Consider the following 11,660-nt stretch of genomic DNA (forward strand, 5'->3'; position numbering starts at 1 on the left):
TTGATGATATTCAGAAAGAAGCAAGTAATGACTCAAATCTCTTTAGCTGGTGGCAGGTTGGCACAGGGTGAGTTGGGCCCATGTTAGTTGTTGTTGAACGGCTTCATCAGCACATGTGAGGCATTCAGTGACAGGTTAATCATATTCAAATCAATTATTCCATGCATATCATGCAGAAAAAAAAGAGTGAAAGCAGCAGATCTGTATGTATGTACAGTACATCAGTATTAGATTTGCATCAGACTGTCTCTCTCGTAGAATTCAAACTCCTCAGCGAGTGTAAGCGAGAGTTAAGGGGTCAAGCAAGTCCCTCTAAAGTTCCCAACACAAGTCCAGAGGCCGGCATATTGACGGTCCTCACAGTGGTCAAGGGCGCCGGAACTCTAAATTAGTTAACAGGACAGCTTTCATGTAGACAAGGGCTCATGGCGGCTTGCAGGAGAGGTCAGGATGTAAGGGCAGGAGGTCAGGATGCCGTGTTGGTCTTTGACTTTAACAGCTTCCTGTCGGCTGCGCTGTGTAAATCTGAGCCCTAATCCCTTGTGGTGCGGGTTCAAAGCAAAGAGACTCACGCTCAGGGGCAGGTATGGACTCACTCCACTTGTGCTAGATCACATGTCAGCCATTAATCTGTTAATACTGAGCCTGCTGATGTTGTGGCCAAACCCACAATAAACAAATACTTTTTTTTAGACACTGTAGAGGAACGGATGTTTGAACGGCGATGTCAGAGCGTCACAATGTTTGCAGGTCGGCTCGTTGGTCTATCCACGACGCAGCCAGGTCTCGCAAAATTAGAACTGGCTTGATGTGGACTTTCACACAAACATCTGTGGTTCCCAGAGGATGAATCCTCAGAGCTTCGGAGATGTCTGAGGTTTCCTCTGGCAAGAATTTCTTTTAAATTCTTTCCCCAAAATGAATAAGGTTTTTCTATTTCTTAAGCGGCTTTGGCAAACTGAAACTTAGGTGATACTTGTACTCTATTATAAATGAAATCCTGAAGTGCAACCTTTGAGATCCGTTCACCTCAGAACGGTTTCCCGCAGGAAGCGATCAGATCCTTGACAAGAATGCGCCATTTCAAAATATATAATGAGTTGCACTGATGCTCCAGCTCATTCTCAGCCTTCAGATGTCCGAGTGTGTGCGTGTGTGTTGCGGCTCTGTAGTAGAGGAATAAAGGAAAAACTCCAGGAACCACAGCAGGGTGCCACACTGCAGGTGTTTTTTCCCCCTATAAGAGCAAGACAAATGGCAGAGTGAGACTGAGAGTTTGTGATTGTCTGGCATAAAAGCAGGGTGACCTGGAGGGGTGATTTACCAGCCAGTGTTGACATGAGATTGGAAATAAACCATAGCTGGTGGAAAGATGCTGAGATGGAGGAGCGAGAGGAGGATGGAGTTAATGCACAGTCTCCCATGATACAACTGGGGACAACTGACCCTGAAATATGTCTCAAAATCAAATGGATGGAGTTTATAATAATCCAATAACAGTATGGAAGATGTCAGCAATAATAGAAAATTAGTTATGACCTTTGAAGTCTCTGACCTTTGTCCCATAAATAGTTTATCGGCTTCCTTTTCACTGTTTCAGCAACAACTCCATCTGACATAAAGGAGAGGGCAACACTTGTTTCTAGACATTAAATGCAAAGCACATCCACAAACAGAAAAAGAGCAGATCCACTCACACTAGACTATAATAATAATAATAATAATAATCATTATTATAATAATTATAAAAAGTAAACCCTCTATTACAAAACCACCAATACATTTGAAAAGGCTTCAAAGAGCTGCTGGTGCTCTGATGCTTATGTACATTAAACAAAGCAACGTCATGTTCTAAAACCAAATCCCTCATCCTCTGATGAAACACACTGGAGGAGAGAAAGATGTAACATGCAAAGAATACAGAGACGCTCCTTTGAATTTAACTTCCTGTAAAGAGGCTTTTATGGCGTCTGACAAAGGGACTGTTGGCTAAAGAGTTAATCTCCTTTTCTCTTTTACTTTTATCACCTTTCTTCTTCTTCTATATTATTCATTAAAGAGCAGACTTTAACTTTACCCCCTGCTGGTCAGCGTTCCAGTCAGGCCACTAATTGACCCAGGGGTGTGGGTGTTTGATTTAGCAAAAAAAATAAAAAAATAAAACTAAGCTTCTGTCATATGAAGGAATATGAGAATATCTCAGAGTGGAAGCAAGGCCGTTCACGACATGATCAGATGTCAGTGATGCTGTCGGATGTCACGCTGACACCTGAACGGAACCCCAGGAGGCACATCAATGGGAGGCTAATATCCTGCATCCTGATTCTGTCAAAAGGCAAAAACTATGATATGTCTGAGCGCCCAAATAGAAAAGGCCAGGTGTCTCCACAGGCCTATTCCATTTCCCCCCACCCAGCACTAATCCTGCTGACTAATAGCTCTACCCCAGCCACTGGAACCCAGATCACTCAGCTGTGGAAATGTGTGGGAGTGACTACTTCACTGGTTTACAATTTACTCCCTGACAGGAGAACACGGAGCGAAATTTTACAAAGAAGAAAACAAGCAATTTAGTGTGTAATTTCAGTGTTAACAACGGGGTGTGAGGTGTCCCAGATTAGCAACACTATAATTACATCAACACTTTATTCGTTTGAGCACATAACTATACAGTGAACCCCCTGTCCCCTCCCATTTGACGCCAAAACATTAAATAAAAGCTGAACTACAACAACAGCAGGAGCGACAGTTCGACTGAAATGTGTTTTCAATTAGAGTCTCTAAGGTGAGCTGCCAATTTCAATTTTCTGCACTGGAAAAAAATAATAATTAAAATTCATCAGTGAGGGGAAAGTTGGGCTTTATTGACTACTTTTTTTTCAAAATCTATTCATTATGGGAAGTGTATGAAAAATACAATATGTTGCCTCGCCAACCGACAAAGCCTCACACTGAAGAATAAATGCTGTTGAATATTAAAAGTTTATAATTGAAGAAATGAAACTGCATGATACAAAATAATTGCCAAAAAACATAAGAAACTTTGAGGAAGAAAATCGGTTCTCAAACAACGATGGCTTCTTTCCTTTCATGCGTGTTGAAGTAAATTCTCCGATGAATGAAACACTACGTCAGCAGTAATTCTCACACCACACAGATCTTCATTCACCGCTGAGGTCATGGGAAAATGTTCTTTTTTTGTGAGTGAATATCCTCAGACGGTGGGCTGCCGACCAAAGAGGAAGCACAGAAAGGACAGGGTGTGGCATGCACTCCGCCTTCAGGGTTGCAAATTTTCCTAACGGGGGCTTTATCTCCTTCTTTCATCTCCCTTAGTTGAAGAAATATTGCCACAATAGGAAAAGGAAGGTCAGACACTCTGCAACAACGTAAAACAAACCCCACAGATATCAGTGCAGTTTTATTCTTCGCTGCTCCTCAGGTGCTGAGAGGGGAAGCCGAGCTTGTCCATTCACAGCTGAGTAAACTACTTAAGTCTGTCTGAGACGGCTGCAGACATGACTTTTGAAACGGAGAAACCTCAAGATGTGGTAATGATGGAGACAGAAAAAACACAGCCATGCTCGGTTGCCAAACGTCCTTTTTGTTATTTCACTGTGTGTTTGAAGTCTTGAGAGAGTAAGTGAAATCTTATAGCAAACCTGTGTCTGTGTCAAAGCCGGACATGAAATTCTACAGGAACAAGACTCGGAGAGAAGGACACCGGGAGAAGCACACTACACAGCCTCAGAATACTGTCCTCTCAAAGGAGTCGGGTTTGACCTTGAAGCTGTGGTTCTGATTCCTTTATGCTACCTATAAATACCACCTAATCACCCTCCGATAAAGCTGCCGGGGCAGACATTTGTGTCGCTTCGCCACGATGAAGTCCGCATTGATGGCTCCCAGACTGTTTATACAGTTTCATTCGTCTGTGCTATGACCATTTCCAATTAGAGCCATTTGCGCGGTTTACATAGTGGAGCCCCTCCAGCGTGTGGAGCTCATGCTCTCGTTACCCTCCGCTTCTTCCGTGGCTCCATACGAGCAAATAAATAACAAGTGAAGATGTATGTCCAGAGGACTCCAAAGACGAGTGGGCCCACGGGGGCTGCGGGCTCTAAACAGTCTGATGACTGTATATGTGGAGAGAGTTAAACAAGTGACGCAGAGCGTTTGACTTTGATCTGCTAATTTGAGTGAAAGCACCCTGGCAGCGGAACAGCTGTGATCCGTTTCACCACATTTCCTGAATTTTCCACCTTGCACACAACAAAACTGTCCAAGATGTGAAAATGCAGCAGGTGAGGTTATTTGTTCGACTTTCTTCCCCCCCCCCCCCAGTTACAATGTTTATTGAATCGCAAACAAAATCATGAAAATGTCTCTCACTTGGCCGCAAGACCTTTAAACTGCTAAGTCTGACTGTGTTGCCACATGGGCGTCCCAGACATGCGGTGGACACAGCGCTGAGGGATCATCGCCTTTTATGTCAATACGGTGAACTTTGGAACAGTTTTGTACACATGCAGCAGTTAAAGAGCGACGCGGTCAAACATTAGAGGTGTGGTACGGGCTCTGCTCAACTCATCTCTGGCGTCAGGTGGTTTCCTGGAGGATGTCTTCCACTGGATATGAGATGTGATGTACTGTGGGGTCATCTTCAGTACTGCGCGTATCAAGTATTGTGAAGTATTAGTCAGCCAGTTTAGCACCTGGACTCTTTTATTATGCATGTGATGGATATGTCCACAGACAAGTGGCTTGTGGACGTGTTCCTGAGCTCATGCAGTGATTCACCACAGAATCGTGTCTGACTGTAGGACAGCGTTGTCTGTGGTTTTAAGTTGCGTTTATCCCTTACAAAGATATCTTCAGACAGATTCTCCGAACCTTTTAATGATGTTGTACACTCTATACTGATACAGATACAAGCGGTCGAAATGAGTTTCCTCTGCAGGGTGGCTTGGCGCTCACCTTTAGTGACAGGGTGAGGGGAAGGGAGGAAGTCGGAGTAGAGCCGCTGCTCCTCCTCATCGAGTGGACTCGGCTGAGGTGGCTGGGACATCTATTTCAGATGCCTCCCTGAGAACATGCTGGCCTGGGAACGCCTCGGGATTGCCCTGGAAGAGCTGGAGTGGTAGAAGATGGATAGATGGATAGATGGATGGATGTTATACTGTTTATGACGAAATCCCAAAATTCTTCATTATTTCTTGTTGAGAAACATTATTCTTAAAATGCTGTTCCTAATGCAAGTGTTCCAAATTCCTCATCTATTTTCTTCAACTTTCTTGCTTTGCACATTCCAAATGTGTCTAACATTTACACAGGGTGACATAGTTTATTCAGCTTTCGTCCACTGACAAAAGAAAACTTTGAATTACTGTTGAGCTGTCATTTTTTATCTACAATTCCTTTGAGCCCCTCAAAGGCATTAATACCTGCACCTTGGTGATGCCTTTAATTGCCTTTTAGCATTAAGCTGGCTGAGCAATAAAGCCAAGGCCGTGGGGATGTTGTCAGGTTTAATGAGGTCCACGCTGAAAGAGGGCCGCTGTGTCGGCACCACCAAAGGCTGCTCCCTGAATTCATCTTCAGTGGAGCAGAGTGGTCCTGCAGGGATTTGATGGGCTGAGGGGGCACAGACTGTCTCTCCCCCCACTCTGTTGGGGGGGGGGGGGGCTGCAGTGGCATCAGTATCCCTTGCTGTGCATTGCTAGGGGTGCAGAACGCAGCGTGGACGAGGTTACAACGGAGATATCATAGAGCAAAGTGTCACAGAACAGAGTGGTGCTGAGCGAAATTTGTCTGGCTGGCTATAAAGAGTAAATCATGAGGCTGACAGTGTCATCAATGTTTGGACATGCATGGCCACATATAGACAAATGGAGTCAATGACATGCAGCACAAAGGGGAACAGTCGAAAAAGTAAAAGCAAGGACAACTGTGAACTCCTGGCCCACATTTAAGAGGGGTACAGGGTTCACAGTTTCACATGGAGTCCTCCGCCTCCAAACCCCATTCCAGTTACTTTGATTCTTTATTTACCCCTGCCCCCCTCCAGCCCCGACCGCACCATCCTTAAATCCAGCTGATGGAGGCTCTTTTGTCCAGCGGCACCCGGGCAACAACATCAAAGGGTTGATGGGTGTAAATGCAGAGTCCCCGAAAAACAAAACAAAACAGAAAAATAAAGAAGTCCCGGAGGGGATGGTAGAAAATCACAGCAGTACCCCGGAGAGGGAAGAAGGGGGGGGGGGGGGGCTGCTACATAGTGGAGGGAGGGAGGAAAGAAATACAGAAAGAATGAAAGAAAGAAAAGCTTGCTTGCTCAGTAGCAGTCACCTGCCAGACATTAATCATCATTAACTGAATACAAATAGGTATGGGTTGGCTCATTCTTGGTTTAATGGCGTCAATAAACAAATGAAAAGAAAATGACATTACACTTTGTATGAGACCATTATGACACTTTCTTTGTGCTGGCTCATCAAAGCCCGTTAAGAGCCCGTGAAAGACCTTCCATTGCTGCTCGTGACCACTTCCTCATTCAGCGACGGATGAATCGGAGGCTTGATGGATTGTTGTCATGCTATTGGGCTGAATGCTTTGCTTTGATCTCACTGGATGCCCTTGAAACTTGAACAGCGGCTGATATGCTAACAACCATGCAAGTCTGGTTATCCTTGTTCTGTCCTCCACCTTCTGCCCTGCCAGTCAGAGCTCGGAGGGGAATGGGACGATGGGAATGAGGGGGGGGGGGGGGGGGGGGGGGGTAATGGGAGATAAAAGCCTTTCATCTCTGCGCCCCCACCCTCCCATATGGGAGTCCTGTTGTGGCGACATGCCTTGTCTCATACCCACAAAGTACCCACGCTGACTCTAGAGCCTAGGCACCATGTCTCCAGCCAGCGCCAAGCAAACCCTCTATTCAGGAAAAATGGAGGAAACACAACTACATCGAGCCGACAGCTTGTAATTAAAAGTCCTCAGCCTCAAAGAGCACAACATCTCCATTTTTAATGGTAGGCTTCCATCTGGGGCATTGGTTTAATACTAACTCTGCATCCCATCAGATAGTGATGTGGACAGAGGAGGAAGAGAGACATTAGGACTACAAAGAACACATGTGTCCCATCCGGGATTAGAGGTTCACTCTTCCCTCAGTAGCCTAATTGCTGGATCGGTTGGATCAAAATCACTTCATTGAGATCAAGGCCACTCTCTTCTTGTCTCTTCTCCGCTGCACAGTAATTCAACAAAAGCAGCAACAAACCGGCGGGAGTTCAGAGGACGTGGAGATGATGATGAATGTAGTTCATGTTTAGCGAGCATGTTGTGTGATTTAGGGAGGCCCACATCAAATATTGTGGCTTAAGCAAACCACTGGTTGAAAAACAAGATACTTCTTTCTGTGCTGAGTGGTGTAGACGGGAGATGCTGTTGTTCAGAGGCAGGGCCGGCCCAAAGTCACCCGCCCGTCTGTCTCTTGAGACGAAAAGAGAAATGAGAGGCATCATAGGTTCGCAGATGACTTGGACATTGTTCTGCTTAAATGTCATTTAAACTTGGAGATATAAATATGTCTGGTGAATATAAGTTTAAAACTAGAGAAGCACCCTGAGAGCACAGACCTCTGCCAAGCAGCTCATTCCCCTTCTTAATTGGATTTACACCGTCCAAATGGTGATCTGGATCATCATCAAAAGGTTCTTAATTGTTCTTGGTGTCTTTATACACCGACCATGAAAAGTAAAAGTGAATCGGAATTTATGTGTGTTTTTGACTGATTTTTACATCTGCAAATGTGGTTTTCAGTGTTTGATATTATTCTTTTTTTCTGAACTCATTCTGGATCCGATCGGGATGAAATTTGGCAGTGAGATAGAGCTCCCCCCCACCCTACATGACTGTGTCAAATTCCATAAACATCGGTCAATAAGAAAACCGAGATATTGAGGAACAAAATCTTAAGCTCCATTGACTGCAATGTTAACGAAGTCCAGGATCTCTTCTGGATCATCGCCAAAATGTAGTCATCTGTTCCTGGTAACATTTAATCAGATCCGTCTGTAACTGTTTGAGTTATGCTGCTAAAAGACAAACAAACACACAAGCATAACCTCCTCGGCGGAGGTAATAAATTGCTCTATTGCGGCTGTGGTCAGGCGTCAGGTGAATTAAAATAAGGAGTGTATGAACAGTCGAGCTGCTGTGGGACGACTCACACACTGACACATGCGACCCACTAAAATGCTAAATATTGACACTTGTTCAACATATTAGCTGCAATTTTTTTTCGCCGTGCTACTGATGGCGGTTGAGCTAATTGTATTTTCTTCCACTAATGTAGATTTTTATCCAGCGTTAGCAAGTGGCAGGTTTTAAACCTCAACTCGGGGTGAGAGACATTTAACAGAGATGTGTTGAAGTTATAACATTTCTACAAAGCCTCTTATGTGCTCTGTCATATATTGTTGGGAAACTGGATGGAAAAATATGAATAATTACGACAGAGGTCTCTGGAAAGAAGAACGGCAGTATTGTGGCCACATGCCTGAGCTTGTTTGCTTACGCATGCCTTTTTGACTTTAGGAATCTCATTATTTACACCCCCATGTAACAGTCAAAATTATTAACATGTTGCCGCACTTCACATTTTTTGGATTGGAATAAGAGAAAGTGTGCGTGTCGACCAACATCATTTGGCGTCATTGCAGATTAACAGAGAGACGCACGACCACAACGCTTCCTTTTTCCTATTAATCTCTGTCTCTATGTTACACACACACACACACACACACACACACACACACAGAGAGAGAGAGAGATAGACAGAGAGATAGAGGAAGATGTTTGCTTCTAAAAAAGCCTAATCATGGAAATATCCTCCTTTAGACAATAAACTTTCAACTCCACTTCATCTCTCTCCCTGCCAGTGCCACATCAAACAAATCCTAAGGTCATCAAGGATCGCAGAAAGGATTTGGATAACGATGAGACTTTAATAAAAAAAAAAAGGTTTGGGCTGGAGAAAGAGTGATGGTAAAACAAGCAGAGGGTAGCTGTTGGGAACAGAAGAAAGGATGGGGCTGAGAGAGAGCGAGAGAGAGGTGCAAAGACTAGGTCTTGTAACGGCAGACTCCTGATTACTTTGCTGCACAAATAAACAGACCCTCTGCGTGCTCTCAGGAGTCCAGCTGTGGTGCAGGAGAGGAAAGCTGAGGTTGAGCAATGCGACTGCTGCTATAGCTGTGCTTCCTCACATTTCCATCAATGCAATGACAGGGGGAACGGCCGGGGTAACATTTCATTTTAGAAGCTTGTTGGTGCCATTTCCAGCACTTACACTTACTACGATGAAATGCTGTCAGCGTGTGAATTAATAAGTGCCAATCTGAGAGAGGAGCTTTTTAGGTTGAAGAGAGGGATGATGATGATGATGATGATGATAATGATGATGGTGATGATGATAATGATGGTCAGGGGGGGTCAGATGCCCTTGAGTCACATCTGTAATCGTCTTTCCTTCACCTCCAACCGATTAAACATTCTGGTCCTCTCTTTTCTCTGTGTCCTGCAGCTATCAGGGCCCACATCAAGGCATGTCCGTGCTAAATTAATCCCCCCCCATCCATTAAGGAGCCATCATCAGATAAACAAGACAAACAAGTCCAATTCCTGGCACGACTGATGAAAGGGCAAAATTTTAACCCCGTGGCCAATTTCAAGTACCGGTAGGCAGAAAAATCAAACACAGATGAGGTCACATGGAAATAGGAGAGGCTAATCCACTGTCCCTTTATGGGCACAGAAAACAAAGGGACAGTGGAGAGGGTGGCTCTAAGGAAACTGGGAGGCACACATTCTGGAAGTTATATTCTTGCATCTTAATGCAATTGAGTTATTGCAGCCATAACCTTATGGTGAAAGCCAAATCCCTGCCAGAACTTTCAACCAACAGCAGGTGCACCTGTTCACCACCTCACGTCAAGAAAGACCAGAGGCATTATAGCAACTAACTGAGGATCTGTCGGCAGCTTTCAAAGCTGTCAGTGGAACAAGCTTTTTTTCCCCCTCCAAAGTTCCAATGTCATCTTTCACTTACAAATCGCCCCTTTATTGACTCCAAATTTAAAGGTTAAATGAAACGAGCTGTCTTTTCAAGTATGCACAGACCAATACGCTCAATGTAATTTCTATAGTCCCTGATGTCCTGACAGTGTGCTTTGCAATGACTGTAAGATGGATCTGTTGAAGTTGTGAAACTTGAACCATTAAAAATTTCTTTTTTATAATAATAAAAAGTGTTATTCCTCTTGATTTTGAGTTAGGACAGAGAAATTGCCCTGGTTTGCTCATGTGATCAGTTCATTTGCATTCATAGCAAAATAAAATTCCATGTTTCTTCCTCCAAAGGGGCCATATTCAATTGTGATCAAAAGATTATCCAAGAGTAATCAAATGCCCCCCCGCCCCCGCCCCCCCATCCATGGGACCACCCACAGAGAGTAGAGACACACGAGACTGGCCACATGCTCTGCTTTTCACCAAGACCTCCATGGTATGACTAGTACAGGAAGGAGAGAGAGCGAAGAAAGATGGAAACGTTTGTCCCAGATCTTTTTAAAGATGTGGCCACTTCTTCAGATCTACATTACAGTTTGATCAGATCATGATCTGGATTGCTGTCTTATTTACGTAACAGGAAACGGTATAGCTTAAAGCACGTGGCAGCGTCACGCTGAAACACTGCCAGTGTGATGGTTCCAATCTGTAATATGAGATACAAAACCCACGACGGTCCAGAGACAGAGAAAGATGGAAGACTATGGGATTGACACCTCTGAAGACGCTCAAGTGTGTTGTGTCAAGAGTCGGCAATGTTGTTTCTCCTTATGCCTGTCTGTGGAGATAAATGATAAGGAGTCCTCGGTCCTGGCTAATTAAAGGACCACAAGTCATCCATGGAGATTTAATGGGTTCAAAGAAACCTGGGTGCTGTAATTTAAAAGTACTGATTTCTGTTATTAATTATACATCTTAAGTTCCTTTGAAGAACGCTGTGCACTACTATCCTTCATTGGAAGCCATGATGTCTGGCGCACATACATACACACACCAAAACCTATAAGCAAGCAAAGAGGTTTCAGTTCATTGCTTCCAATGAATCAGAGCTTCCAGGAAAATCAGCGGGCTCCGTCTAAACGTATCGTAGCAAAAAAAAAAAAAAACGGCAGCGTCTGACATCACTGTATTATTGTCATTCAAATAGCCATCTTGGACGCAGAGCAATGGGATTGTGATTGAACTCAGGGAGCTGCCCCGGAGCTGTACTTTGAGGAAGGAACCACGGAACCACAGATAATGCTTAGCAGTCCAATAGTCTCAACTGCTGTCACCAGATTTTCACTTTGTAAAATACTTGGAAAAAGGATCATCTTTCCGGTTTCGTCTCGCACGGACTGCACTGACACCAAACTGTGGATGTTTGAAGAACGTGAGATGTCGCTGGTGATTATAGCAAAGACATTGATGTGAATGTCTAGGATCTGGTCAATAAAGAAGATGAAGGCATTTCCATTTAACACAAGGAACTTGATTCACTTGGGCTGGCAACTGTCTGACAAGATAAATAACGCATTGTCTCATCAAGA

This window comes from Brachionichthys hirsutus, chromosome 16 (assembly GCF_040956055.1).
Source record: "Brachionichthys hirsutus isolate HB-005 chromosome 16, CSIRO-AGI_Bhir_v1, whole genome shotgun sequence".
Lineage (NCBI taxonomy): Eukaryota > Metazoa > Chordata > Actinopteri > Lophiiformes > Brachionichthyidae > Brachionichthys > Brachionichthys hirsutus.